This window comes from Podarcis bocagei (assembly GCF_964188305.1).
Source record: "Podarcis bocagei genome assembly, chromosome: 13".
Classification (NCBI taxonomy): Eukaryota; Metazoa; Chordata; class Lepidosauria; order Squamata; family Lacertidae; genus Podarcis; species Podarcis bocagei.
The window spans coordinates 50,113,514-50,129,160 of NC_138138.1; the positions used below are offsets into that span (position 1 = coordinate 50,113,514).

Here is a 15,647-nt window from a genome sequence, read left to right on the forward strand (position 1 = left end):
ACACTGGCTGGCAGCTGCTCTCCTATCTGTCAGACAAAAGAATTTGGTACAAAAGTATCTGCTATCCCTCTTGGACTTTGAACAGGATGCCTTCTCCCCCTGTATTTGAACTGGGCCATTCCTAAATGGTGGCTGTGTTGGTGTTGGTGACATGGAGCCTGGACTGGCATGAGCAACAATAGAGAGAACGCTGAAGGGTCAATAAGAGCTACAGCGCAGTGGCAGAGCATGTGATTTGCACACAAAAGGTCCCAGGCTCAATCACTGGCATTTTCAATCAGGCTGGGAAAGTTTCCTGCCTGACACCCAGTATAGAGAGTAGACATCTAGATGGATCAATGGTCTGACTTGGGATGGGGCAGCTTCATGTTGAATTCTCCATGCTTCAGCAGGAGTGCTTCCTTTTATCTTATTCACTTCCTAAATGCAGCATGCAATGGCCTTCATGCAAATCTCCAAAGGAAGCTTTTCTGGTTTAAATAGCATTGTCTGATTTTTTTACCCTCAGTCTCTTTTGTTTTGTACAGAAAATAGGAGGCAGAGGAGCAAGTGAGGAGGAGAGATGAAATCTACTGTGCTGCTTATTCTTGGTCTCTTGGCTGTTTCACCAGGTGAGGATTTTCAGCTTGGAATATTCCTCTGGCAGCCTTGACAAGCGTGCCTCCTTTAGTCCTTCTGCTTTTTAAATTCAGGGTTGTTCCTCTTTAAATAGCATTCTCCAATGGTGCTATATGGGCTGTGTTGTATTCATTCTGTATGAAAAGCAGAGGAGCAAGGGATTAATAACAAAGATGAATTTTTTGCTCATAACCCATAGCATCTCACCTGGTGGGAATTTACTCCTGCTGTAAAAGCAAAAATGCTTAACCCGCATCAAAAAGAACGCAGATTATAAATTTAATTTTCTGACACACACACCCCCCCCCCCCGCCCGGCAGGTATCTGCTCCAGGCCACAGCTGACCCCGTCTGGCCCAGGAGCGGTGAAGACAAGAGAGTTCTTTAAACTGACCTGCAGGGTCTCAGGTGTCGAAGTCAGTCTCTCGTACTGGGGCTGGATGCAGCAACCTCTAGGGAAAGGTCTGGAATGGTTGGGAAACATTCAGAGAGAAAGAGATGGAGGAAGAACTTACTGCAATTCAGCTTTCAGCAGCCGAATCAGCATCGCTAGGGACACCTCCAGAAATGAAGTGTATCTTCAGATGAATTCCCCAACGGCGGCAGACACAGCGGTGTATTTTTGTACAAGAGACCACAGCGAACCAAACCAATGAACATCCATGCAGAAACTTAGTAATATATCCAGTACCAGGGCAGGCACTGAGGGTGGGTGGAGGGAAGATTGATTGCCAGATAGAATCCCATGAAAGCCATCAAAAACTTTCCTATTTGCATTTTACTGCCCTAGTTTTCATTACCCAGTTTAAACAAAGGAGCTTTCCTGGATCAGGCCAAAGGTCCACCTAGCTGAGAATTCTCACAGTGTGTAACCAAATGTCTGTGAGAAGCCTGCAAGCAGTCCAACAGTGCTACTTTCCCAGCTGAGATTACCGGCCACTGGCATTCAGAACATTGTTGCTGTTGCATTTATTATCTAGGCTTAACGAGTAGGGCCCATGTCAGGTTACAACAGTTTAAAATTCAGAATTAAAAGCAGTTGAACAGACTCTGTAATCACAAGCACAAGTTTCAGGTGTCAAGGGCCAGGTAATAATGTCAGTGTACTAGAAGAAGCAAAGACCACCAGTGTGAAGCAATGATTCTTCAACATCAACTTCATTGGACTGGTCATGTTGTTCGGACAATGGGTGATATAATGCAAGGGAGATTGGGGGTAGAGGGTGTGGAGAGAAATTGCCCAATATCAGGCAAGGGTCCAAATAATTTGGGATGATTGCAGAAGGGAGAAGAGGTTGGAGGACTTCCCGTCCCTAAACTTTCTTAACTGATGTCTTAGGATGCAATCCTATGAAGCCAACTCAGAGAAACTCCACGGAGTGGTACTAATTTCTCTCGCTTTGTTCAGGTGTCTTCTGCAGTGTGCATCTGACCCAGTCTGGCCTGGGAGCAGTGAAGCCTGGACAGCCCCTCCAGCTGACCTGCACTGTCTCTGGTGCTGAAGTGAGTGGCTGGTACTGGGGCTGGAACCGAAAGACTCCAGGGAAAAGTCTGGAGTGGTTGGGCGGCATTGAGAGTGTGGCTGCAGGAGGAAACGGATACTACAGTTCCAAGTTTAGCTCCCGAATCAGTATCACCAGGGACGCCTCCAATCTTCTGCTGAGATCCCTCACAGCTGCAGACAATGCTGTGTATTACTGTGCAAGGGACAGAGCAGCACTCTGAGGCAAAGCAATGGAGTATCCAGACACAAACGGTGCAGAGTCATTCGGCCTCCTACACAGATTCATTATTTTATGCTCAATTGCTCACCGTAAAACTTTTCTGCTCCACTCTTCTTCAAATGCAGAACAAAACAATTTTGGGAAGGGCAGTAGCTCAGGGGCAGAGCATCCGCTTTGTAGGCAGAAACATCCCAGATTCACTCCCAGGCATCTCCAGGTAGGGCTGGGAAGGAATTCCTGCCTAAAACCTTGGAGAGCTACTGCCAGCCAGGGTTTAGCCACACATACCCCACACTTTCCAAGCACAGGTCTACACTTTAAAGCTATCTTTTCTGAACCAAACGAAAACCCATTCTTTAAAGCAGGTACACAACAAAAAGCAATGAGGGTTTTACAGGGTTTGTCATTTGCTCTGACTTGTGGTAAAGAGGAGAGAGAGAGAGAGAGAGAGAGAGAGAGAGAGAGAGAGAGAGAGCATATGGCAATGGTGCTGGGTTGCCCCCAAGGTTTAGGAGACCACATATATTGCATGTGCCTGAGATCAAGCATATGTCACATGGCATCACACACATTTCTCAGCATTGGGCTCGCCAGTGCAGCCTTCCACTAGGCACTGCTGGTCCCTGCAGTGTTGGCAGATGCTGTGTAGGCTGGTGCAACCTTCCGCTAGGTGCTCCAATCCCTGCAGCATCTCCTGGCACCAAACAAACTGCTGCAGCCTTCTGCTAGGCCCCGCTGGTCCCCAGGAGATGCTGTGCAGGCCGGCACAATCTTGCGCCAGGTGTGTCCGTCCCTGTGCCGTCTTCCAACACTGTGCAGGCCAAAGTACAGGCCCTGCCTGGAAAGCACAGGGGAAAGGTAAGTGTGGATAAGCCATCAGTACAAACAGCACAAAACTAGATGGACCATTAGTCTGAGGATGCTATTTGACCGTGAAATACAAACACTGCCACTTGGAGTCCTCTCAGCAAGAGCATCCCGTTTTTATCCCCTCTGCTTCTTAACTCAATGCTACATATGCAAATTTCTCAGCCAGGCCGCTTCTATTTAAACAGCATCACCTGAAGTTACTCCATGGCCTGGCTGTGTCTCTTTCATTCTGTACAAAGAGAAGAGACACAGACAGACAGACATGAGATCCATATTGGGTTTTTTCATTCTCCTAGGCATCTTCCCTGGTGAGGATTTTTGTTTAGTGGGTAACTGATAATGTTGATCCCAACAAAAAGGGATAACAACAAAATTTGTTTTCTTTTTTTGCAGGTATCTTCTCAAGTCCACAGATAACTGAGTCTGGTCCAGGACTGCTGAAGCCCGGAGGGTCCTTCAAATTGACTTGCTCTGTCTCTGGTGTTCGAGTCAGTGATCATTACTGGGACTGGTGCCGGCAGGCTCCAGGAAAAGGGCTGGAGTGGATAGGGTTCATCCGGAGCACAGCAAATGGAGGAACAACTCAGCTCAATCCGGCACTCAGCAGTCGAACCAGCATCTCCAGGGAGACCTCCAGAAACGAAGTGTATCTCCAGCTGAGCTCCCTGACAGCTGCAGACACTGCAGTGTATTACTGTGCAAGAGACACAGTGAACCAAAGCAATGAAGCATCCATGCAAAAATCACTCTACAACTCTGCCATGTGCACTAGCACTGCAAGCTTGCAAAAATAAAATCTAACTTCAGCAGATCCGTCACAGTTACACAAATCTGAACTAGACGGACAACAGTCTTATTAGATTTCTATGCCCAGATGGCAAACCTGACTGGAAAACTCAGAAACCAAGAGGATGAATTTGTTATAAAAGAATTGGGGGGGGGGGTTATTTAGGAGACCATTGTAAGCAGATGGAAACAAGAGCAGGATTTTGATTCACTTGAAGTGTAAAAATTTTATGGACAGTATGGTTTGATATAAAATTTGGACTATGGACGAAAATGCAGTTGAATATGTTTAAAAAAAAGACCCCATGGAGGGGATGGGGGAAAGTCATGAGATTCAGAGAATCCCTTTATATGGATTTGTTTTTTACAGTCTGTGTCCATTTATTTTTTGTATCTCTAAAACCAATGAAAATAATTTCATTTTAAAAAAGAAAAGAGGAAAGTAATTTCATTTGTTCCTAAAATAACATAATCCATAGAAACATAAAACTGTAGAGTTGGAAGGGACCTCAAGGGTCATCTAGTCCAACCCACTGCAATGCAAAAATCTTATCCATGAAAGATGGCCCTCCATCTTCTGCTTAAATACCTCCAAGGAAGGAGAGTCCACAATCTCTCATGGGAGTCCTTTCCACTGCTGAACAACTCTCCCTCTTGTGTAGTCATAATCTCCTTTCTTGTAACTTGAATCCCTTGGTTCAGGTACAACCCTCTGGAGCAGGAGACAACAAGCTTGCTCCTTCCTTCATGTGACAGCCCTTTAGATATAGGAAGGTGGCTATTATATCTCCTCTCAGTCTCCTATTTACCAGGCTAAACAGACCCAATTCCCTCAAACTCATTACACTTCGTATCCAGACCCTTTATTATCGTGGTTGTCCTCCTCAGGGAGGAAAATATAATGTACCATGGATGAATGCTGGAAGAGCATCTGAAGTAGAAGGCAATATTTGCGGAGAGTCCCTTCCCCACGATTTGCTCCAAGTCATCCCTGCATATGGGTGTCCTCTAATTCTCTTTGCTTCTTAAATTCAGGGCCAGAAGAAACTGAACACCCTGTATGGAAATCACCCCACTAGGCTCTTTCTGAATGATGTTCCTGGCTTTATTAGCTTTTACGGAACTCACTTTAAAAAATGTGTTTGTGTGTGTGGTCTTTTTTTCATTATGCAAATTCTCTCAAGTTCAAATAGCAGCACCCTCCTTCTTTCCATGTCCCTGTAGCTCAAGAGAAAAGCTGCCTCTGTTCCACTACTTTTCTTATTCTGATTAATATTTTCCTCTTCCCAGGATAAAAAATGGCAACCCCCATTCTCCCCTTCTTCCTCATGGCCCTGCTCCCAGGTAGGCTATCCCCTTTCACATTCTTTGAAGTGAAATACCCTAGATTTTAGGCAGAAATCTTAAGAGTACAAAACAACCCTTTCCAGGTGTTTAGGATTAACTGAGCAAACCAAGCCCTAACTCTGCTTCTCCTTTTCTTCTCCCTGCTCCTGTTTTCTCCCAGGTCACACTAAAGCAATCTGGGCCAGAGACCTTGAGGCCAGGAGAAACACTTGAGCTGACCTGTTCAGTCACTGGCGTCTCCGTCACAAGCAGCTACCGGTGGGACTGTGTACGGATGAGACCTGGGAAAGGGATCGAATGCATGGGGTACTGGGTTGGGACCACAATGTATGCTCCATCTTTACGCAACCGAATCACCATCTCTGTGGATCCTTCCCGAACCAAGTACTTTCTCAGACTGAGCTCTGTGACCGCTGCAGACAACGCTGTGTATTACTGTGCGAGATACACAGTAGGAGGAACTGAAGCAGAGGCTGGCACAAAAAGGGGGAAGTGGTTAGAAAATAGAAAGCCACTTCAAGAACCTTGAGGTGATATGTAACTCAGTGGGGTTTGCTTCTCTGTAGGTACAGTTCCCACTCTGGAGAAAATATGGAGTAAATGGGGATAATGAACCCACTTTAAGGCCTTGGACTGATGTTGACATATCTCTGTCTCAATCTATCAATGGAGTTTGCTCCTCAGAAGACCTGTCTAGAATTGCACTAACAAGCTGCTCTTCAGAATTCAGGGTGGGATGTTTCTCTCATTCTAGCATCCAGCCTATTAGTCCATAACAACAACAGCAGTGCAATCAGATGCTGGGACAACCAAAGGAGTTCGGTTGTTATTACTGATCATCTGAGACTGGCCCTCAGCCAGATCCCCCTTGTCCAAAAGGTGGCAGCAGATTCACCCACCACCCCGTGTTCCTTCCTACATAAAACCACAGCCTCTTAAATCACCAGACTTGCAACCACCTGCAAAGTCCCACAAGAGTGTATGTTTTAAAGAGCCCAAAGCTAAAAGAGCAGCTGGATTTCAGATCTTGCATGTAACCTCCACACAGAAGAACTGAAGTTCTTTATTGGGGGTGAGGGGGGAAGAGATAAATTGGTTCATTTGACCTTTATTTTTTTCATGGCCATCCTTTATGCATAACTGCTCTCCACAGATAGTTCTGAGGATGAGTAATCCCTCTTAGCTGAGCAAGATAGCCTCATTATTCTTTTTGTGTGTGATATAGCCCAATACACACATTTCCCTAGTTTAATACATTTCACAAATAAATGTATTCTTATGCACACTTTACCCTCTAACCCTCCCCATTCTAGGGATCTGCATATTTGCCTCCTTCCCAAGACCACAGCAAATCACAAGCAAAGAGCATCAGCAAAAAGACCAGTTGTTTGGACTTTATGTGGCAGGACTACCTGGTATGTGCCTTGTCCTTTACCCCCTGGAGGGTGATTCTATCATTTCTGTATGGTTCCATCCCACTCCTTGCTGTATGATATTCTATTTAAATGGGTTATATATTTGAATTTCTTCCTCCCAACACTCTTATAGCAACATGGGAAAGAACAGATGCTAAAAACGTCTGGCTCCAAATGATGCTCCTGGTTTATGACCTTTCAGAGAGCCTATTTACCAATGTGTGCATTTCTCTGAGTGTTTTACATTATGCAAATTTGCTCACTACTCCTAAATTCAAATAGTTGCCTCCTGAGTCTTTCATCTTCACTGCAGCTCAGAAGAAGAGCTGACTTAGTTCCAGTGATTTTTTTTAAACGACCTATTATTATTTTTTCACTTCTTAGGATAAAAATGGCATTGCTCTATGTCCCCCTTTTCCTCCTCATGCTGCTCCCAGGTAGGTATCTCCCCAAATGCTCACTGTCCCTTACACCCAGGATTATAGTCCTGAATCTTAATTGTATAATGTTAACATGATCTGTGTACTTTGGATTAATGGATCCATGTCGTGGCTGCTTACGAAGTAGCTTTTCAAGCCTGGAGGGGGGACCCTGCCTAACTCTGGTTTTCCTTGCTTCTCCCAATCCCTTCAGGTGTTTTCTCCCAGGTCACATTGAAGGAATCTGGACAAGGAACAGTGAGACCAGGAGAGACCCTTGAGCTGACATGTACGGTCACTGGGCGCTCTGTGACAAGCAGGTACTATTGGAACTGGGTATGACAGAGCCCTGGGAAAGGGCTTGAATGGGTGGGATATTGGACTGGGAGCACAAACTATGTACCATCTCTCCGTGACCGAATCACCATCTCTGTGGATTCTTCTCAAACCAAGTATTTTCTGAGACTGAGCGCTGTGACAGCTGCAGACACAGCCATGTATTACTGTGCAACAGGCACAGTGGGACAGATTGAAGCAGAGGCCTGTACAAAAAGGAGGAAGTGGTTAGAAAACAGAAAGCGATGTACTATAGATGCTCGGTTCTGCTTAAAAGAAAGCACAAAATTTTGGAATCACCGAAACTGTGCTCCTTCCTCTCCACTCTCAACATCTCAGGTTGACACAAACTGCTGCAAGCAAGGAGGAATGCATTAATAAAATAGAAAGGAGATAAGTGATTTACAGATGGTACATGACACCAGTCAAGTTTGCAAAAATCTATCACTTGCCCGATAATAAATGTTGGAAATGTAAAGAAACTGAAGGTACATTCTTTCACCTTTGGTGGACGTGCTCAAGGATAAGGGCTTTCTGGGAGATGATATATAACGAAATGAAAAAGGTATTTAAATATACCTTCTTGAAGAAACCAGAGGCCTTTCTCCTGGGCATGGTCGGCCAATTGGTGCCAAAGAAGGATAGAACTTTCTTTATGTACGCCATAACAGCAGCAAGAATACTCATCGCAAAGTATTGGAAGACACAAGTTCTACCCACTCTGGAAGAATGGCAGATGAAGGTGATGGACTACATGGAATTGGCAGAAATGACTGGCAGAATCCGAGATCAGGGAGAAGAGGTGGTGGAAGAGGATTGGAAAAAATTTAAAGACTATTTGCAGAAATACTGTAAAATTTATGAATGTTAAAGAGATGTTGGATTGAAAACAAGCGGTATTGGTAAAAAGATTAACAAGAGTATGTAAATATGGATCGATAATAGTGGAAAATATATATTTATAATAGGTTAAGATGTTGCAAGGATAAATGATAGAGGGTAAGACTTGCTGAATTAAATATCTGAACTGGAATACAAAAAGGGAGGTGTGAGGAGGTCAGGAAACTAGTAAATGAAGTATAAGATATGAAAATATTGATTTCTTTCTTCTTCTTTTTAACTGTTTTCTATTTTGCATTTTTCATGTGTTTTGTTTTTGTATACTTGTAGCTCTTTTTTCTTTTATTAGGGTTATTCTTTGTTCTTATTTTTTATGTTTAAACTTTGAAACTCTTTATTGCTTGTAAAATTTTAATAAATATTACTTTAAAAAAAATAATGTATGGTGTGGATATGAACTATGTGCCAAAAAAAAAAAAAATAGAAAGGGGATAAGGGGGGAGATTTTCATGCTGTAGGTTTCCATGCATTCAACCACAAATTCAGCTGCTATGTTCATGATGACACTAAGCTCCACAAGAGCCATTGAAGGGAGCAGTCCTTTTTTTCTGAGGGGATGCAGGGGTACGCATACCCCTAAATATTTTGTAAATCTAAGTTTGGCCTCATTGATGGGCACACTTTCAATATGAGTAGGAAACTACCAAGATGCCTAAACATATTTTTTTTTTTAAAAAAGCACTGGATGGGTTCATGAGACATGTGGTAATGTTGGAGGATATATGATATGATATTTATGTTGTATGTTTACATAGTCATCCACTCAATGTGCTCATCTCAACACAAGAAGTAATACTGACACCTATAGGCTTTTTATTTGGCCTCCTGCCTTTACTTTGCGGGGCGTTTATTACATTATGCAAATTCTCTCACTGCCTCCCAAATTCAAATAACAGGCTTCTTGGTAATTTAGCTTCACTGCAGCTGAGGAGAAAAGCTGCCTCCATTCCAGCATTATTGTTTTTCATTCCTATTATTACTTTTCTCCTCTCGGGATAAAATAAAATAACAATGATGCTGCTATTGGTCCCCCTCTTCCTCTTGGCCCTGCTCCCAGGTAAGTATCTCCTAAAACATTCTCCAACCCTTCCACATCTTATCAAATGAACTATCCTGAATATTAGATAGGATACTTAATGGTATAACAATTCCCATGACCCATGTGTTTTGGATTAAACGAGCAATGATAAAACTGTGCAAGAAATGGCCTTAAAGTTCTGGCTGGGCCAACTGCTTAACTCTGGTTTTCCTTTTCTTTCCCTCCCCCCCCCCAAATCCCTTCAGGTGTTTTCTCACAGGTCACATTGAAGGAATCTGAACCAGGAACAGTGAGACCAGGAGAGACCCTCGAGCTGACCTGTACGGTCACTGGGCGCTCTGTAACAAGCAGCTATTGGTGGATCTGGGTACGACAGAGCCCTGGGAAAGGGCTCGAATGGATGGGAGGGTGGACTGCAAGATCGTACTACGCTGCATCATTCCAAAACCGAATCACCATCTCTGTGGATTCTTCCCAAACCAAGTACTTTCTGAGACTGAGCTCTGTGACAGCTGCAGACACAGCCATGTATTACTGTGCAACAGGCACAGTGGGACAGACTGAAGCAGAGGCCTGTACAAAAAGGAGGAAGTGTTTCCTTCTGATACTTCTGGAGTAACACTTTGCTGAGAAAAACAGATCCTGCTTCATCCCAGACAAAATATGTACATTCTCCCTTAACATGGCCTTGAACATTGCTGTCTGACATCTGGCCAGATGATGGCCCAGCCATGCAAACTGTTAGCCATCACTGCCTCTTGAGGGAGTGAATTCAGTGTTGCTATCAAACGACGGAATGGTGACTGCCCACACTTGTGACTCAATACGGGGGTCTCCAAGAGGAGCAGGTGGAAAAACAGAAGATCTGCAATGAAGTCACAGCCTCCATCATTTCTCAGATGGAGACATCTTATTCTACGTCAGGAAACTTCTCCCTGACACTTGGTGACGTTTTCATTCAAAATGGACTTTGCATGGCAGCTTCACCATTTCCTTCATTTGGTCCAAGGATTTTATTTTCCATCTAAGCAGGACTCTTTTTTGCAACTACATAAACATACCACATTTAATTGTTCTCCGAAACATTTAGGGGAGGAAAAAAGGAAAAGCGGGACACTCTGGGCTCAAATCAGAAACCAGGATGGCACCTGTAATTTCAGGACTGTCCCTGGAAAACCGGGACACTTGGAGGATATGATGAGGTGCTACAGTCAGTCATTCTCCTTTCAGGACTTGGGAGCCCTCTCCTGGGGAGAAATAAATTTCTAACTCACACACTAACATACATACTAGATGCAAGCCTCACAGCTCCATGCTTTGGTTCTTTTTTATTATTATTATTTTACAAACGTCCACACTTCTGCTTATCTAAAGAATCTCCCAAGTACATACAGGCCAATACCTTATTTTTGGATTGCCCTATTTCTCCTTCAGGATGACAGGGCTCACCGCCGCCTGAGTTTGCTACTATAAAGGTAAAGGTACCCCTGCCCGTACAGGCCAGTCTTGACAGACTCTAGGGTTGTGCGCTCATCTCACTCTAGAGGCCGGGAGCCAGTGCTGTCCGCATACACTTCCGGGTCATGTGGCCAGCGTGATGAAGCTGCTCTAGCGAACCGGCACCAGAGCAGCACAGAATGATAAATAAAGACACTTCTCCCTTTTATCAGAGCAAACTCAGTTTCAGGTATCACCACTCCAAAGAATCCTACATCATACAGGAGATGTACAACCAAATATTTTTTTTCTTTACCCTCAGAGTCTACTCCTTTCAGATAGCTTAATAAGTTACTTTGAATCTAATTGTATATTAATTTGCTGACAATTTTGTCAACCATTTTACATCAATAAGTGTCAATCCGTAGTAGTTCAAGGGACTGTTTTACAGGAAGCAACTATGAGATCTGAGAGTTTCAGACTTTTGCTTAACTTCAATGTGTGGTTTTCTAAATGCATATGTTGTTTTTATGCTGCTTTAGTTCTATCAGAGTTTGATGACTTTTTAAGTATTATCTTTGATATAAGTTTTTAGCTTTTTGCATTTTATTTGCTTTGCTTTGTTCTGTGGAAGCTGCTTTGAGTTTTTAGCTTTTTGTATTTTATGTTTTGTGGAAGCTGCTTTGAGTCCCAGTCTGGGGGAAAGGAAGGATATAAATATCACTATTAATACTACTACTTTATAGTTTATTCATCTGGCAACCTTGTCAAGTGCTCCTCCTTTCAGCTTCTGATCCTTAAATGCAGAACAGAATTAGATGGACTTCCCATTATGCAAATACGCCAAGCACACTCCTCCTTTTTAAAAGTGCCATTCAATGGTGCTTGATGACCCGACTGAGACTCACACACCCTGTTTCTAATAAACAAAGGACTGAGTGATTAAGGGGGGAAATATGAGATCTTTGTCCATTTTGCTCATTCTCCAAAGCGCCTCACCTGGTGAGCATTTATGCTTAGTGTAAAAACAAAAAATATTGAATTCAACCCAAAGTGAGGTCATATGAGAAATCTAACATCTGCACTTTCTTTTTTGCAGGCATCCTTTCCAGTGCACAGCTAATTGAGTCTGGCCCAGGAGTGGTGAAGCCAGGCGAGTCCTTCAAACTGACCTGCACTATCTCTGGTTTCCAAGTCAGTAATTATAACTGGGTCTGGAACCGACAGCCTCCAGGGAAAGGCCTGGAGTTTATTGGAGCTATTCGGAGCTCTGCAGCTGGAGGAACCACCTATTATAACCCAGCATTCAGTAGTCGGATTTCTGTAACCAGGGACACCTCCAGAAATGAAGTGTATCTTCAGCTGAATTCCCTGACAGCTGCAGACACTGCTGTGTATTTGTGTGCACGAGACACAGTGAAGTAAAGCAATGAAGCGTCCATCCATAAACCTACACAGTATATTCCATCACTGTGGCAGGCAATGAGGGTTGATGGAGGACACATTCATTGTCCCATAGAGTTCCACAAAAGCCATTGAAAACTTGCTTATTCCCATAGCATAGTCTCAGGTTTCATTACTCAGGTATGGTTCAAATTCGCATACAGGGGGAGAAGAGGAAATGGATATTATGAGAGAAGTGTTGCACTCAGCATCATTCTCCAATCAGAAATTGTGAGTCCTTCTACTGTCTAGGGTTGAAGGCAGTTCTTTGACCAACACACAGGCTGACAAACTGCTTTGCATCACTGGTACCAGTGAATGGCTGTGCAGAGTAAAGGGCTTCCATAACTGGTTGCAGAGTGACCATAAGGGATGGAACCTCTAGTGTGTGCTACTCAGAGAGAGGGAATCATTAAGGCAGACTTGGGAGGGAAATGGTGCTCTCCCAGCTGGGTACCAGCTCAATCCAGTACCTCTGAACTTCCCAGATCTGATGGGCTATCAATTCCCTTAGTTATTGGGACTGCTATGTTTGGGTTCCAACAAAGGATGCCATACCTATGTTGTCTCTCTCTCTTCCCAAATATAGAAACACATTTACCTTGGAATGCTTTGAAGTCTTGCCTTCTTGGTTTTTGGAGGCAATTATACCAGAGTCCCATTCAGGCAGGGGTGGGAAACCTCAGACCCAGGAGCTAAAAGTGGCCCTCCAAGCCTCTCTAGGTGGCCCTCAGGGCTAACCCCAGCTACTCCCCTCACCATTCTCTCTTCCGACCCTTCTTGAGTAGAAAAAGGGAAATACAAAATTGAGCCTCCCAAGGCTCATTTAGAAACCTGATAGGCTTGTGCTTACTGTGAAAGTGGAAGAAAAAATGTGATTACTCTAAACAATTGGATCCTTTTATTCAGCTAAAAGTATTGTGCATCCAGTTATAGACCAGTAAGTGGCAGCATTTCATATGAACAGAGGGCTAAGTCCTGCAGATAGAGATGAGGCAGAAATGTGGTTCAGTTTGTATTTTGATACAAATCAACATTATTTGCACTTCTTGAAACAGGATGCAATCTGAGGCACAGCAACTCTTTGAAATTTGCATTTCTCCCAATTTTGCATTGCAGTTCTCCAATATTTAAAAAAGGGCATGGAACTCCATATATCTGGAAAAAGTGTGTACGAAATGCAAATGTTGGTAAAGATGACATACAGTAATGCATTATGTTAGGGAGATTTCACACAAAACATGCACATGAATTTTTGTAAACACACAGAAACATATGTATATCAGACTGATGCAGAAATGAGGAAAATGGAATTTGAGTTTGGAACAAATGAGTAATGGAGGTGACTGAATCAAGTAGATTTACCCTCCTGTTACTGATGGCCAGGTCTGCTTTGAAATTGTGAGGACTTTCTGCTTATCCTCTTCAAACTATCATCACCATTACAACCATTTTAAAATTAAATTATATTAAAAACAATTAAAACCAATTACAATCACAATCACAGGTATATTGTGGGCCCTGAAAACCCTCATCTCTGGTGTCAAAGGCCGAGAAACTAGGTCTGTCTTCAACATCTGCAAAAGCTAAATGGTGAAGAAGGCAGAAGCACCTCTATTGAGAGGGAATTCCATAACTTAGGGGCTGCCATAGAGACTGCATTCTCCAGGGAAGTGAGGGACCCCTTTGCTGATAGTCGTATATCCTGTTTTCACAGTGGCCATCAATATGCCTATGGAAAGCCCACAAGCAGGATTTGAGCACAAGAACACACACACACACACACACACACACACACACACACACACACACACAACACTTCTGATTTCCAGGAACTAGTGTTGAGAGGCATACCACCTCTTTGACTGTGAGCACCTTGATTTGGGCTCAGAAGCAAACAGGCAGTCAGCTTCCCAAGTATATCTCTATATTATACGCCTTCCCTGCAAATCAACCAAGCAGTCTCCTCCAGAGGAGCATTTCCAAAGAGGCAGGCCAATATTGTTGTATTTAGGGCACCAGGCTGAAACATTCTTATTTGTACAGCTGTTTCAGAAACTGAGGCTTTCTATTTCCATCTGCTTCTTGTTAAGGATGTTTTGCACATTGTATTATTAATTGGATTTTGTATTTTAATGATGGTCAAACAGCCCTGCAATCAATAAAATATTTTAACCCACCAACAGGTATACATTTTCCCACACCTTCAGAACATCACACCCACAGCCCGATAATTTTAAACCCCAGCTTTAAAATCGTGTTGTTGCCATCTAAGGAGCAAAGCCTCCTTTTATCCTCCTTGTTTCATACACTCTGCTCACTCTAAACAAATGTGCCGGGCGGGTTCCTCCTCTTTAAATACAGCCCTTCAGTCTTGCTCCACAGCCTTCCATTCATTCAGAAAGAGAGAGGAGTGAGTGAGTGAGTGAGTGAGTGAGTGAGTGAGTGAGTGAGTAGAGAAAGAAATGAGATCTCTGACGTTTCTTCTCCTTTTACTGAGTATCTGCCCAGGTGAGGATTTTCTACTGGATCAATTGCACATTGGACAAAATTGGGTTCAAACATTTGGAGCCTAAAATGAACTAACTTCAGGACAATTCATGGTGACATTAAATTTCTTTCACCAACAAAAAATAAGCCATCCCTAGAGTACTGGGGATGGGAAGATGGACAATGGGTGATATAATGCAAGGGAGTTCGGGGGGGGGGGATTGCCCAATATCTGGCAAGGATCCAAATAATTCCCCCATCTTTCAGCAGACCGCAATGCCCAGTCCAACGTTGAGCAAAAGGCTTCCCTTCCAATGATGCATTTCAGAGATCAAGAAGGGAGAAGAGGTTGGAGGACTTCCCGTCCCTAAACTTTCTTAACTGATGTCTTAGGATGCAATCCCATGAAGCCAACTCAGAGAGACTCCACGGAGTGGTACTAACTTCTCTTGCTTTGTTCAGGTGTCTTCTGCAGTGTGCATCTGACCCAGTCTGGCCTGGGAGCAGTGAAGCCTGGACAGCCCCTCCAGCTGACCTGTGCTATCTCTGGTGCTGAAGTGAGTGGCTGGTACTGGGGCTGGAACCGAAAGACTCCAGGGAAAAGTCTGGAGTGGTTGGGCGGCATTCAGAGTGTGGCTGCGGGAGGAAACGGATACTACAGTTCCAAATTTAGCTCCCGAATCAGTATCACCAGGGACGCCTCCAAAAATGAATTCTATCTTCTGTTGAGATCCCTCACAGCTGCAGACAATGCTGTGTATTACTGTGCAAGGGACAGAGCAGCACTCTGAGGCATATAGTCCTGAATCTTAATTGTATAATGT

General features: G+C 43.7%; 1 protein-coding gene across 1 annotated transcript in view; it reads left to right on the plus strand.

Annotated features, from left to right (window-relative positions):
• Window positions 1-15,647, plus strand: part of LOC308571994 (uncharacterized protein) — a 282,420-nt gene that overhangs the window by 169,055 nt on the left and 97,718 nt on the right. The gene's annotated exons all lie outside the window — the stretch shown is intronic.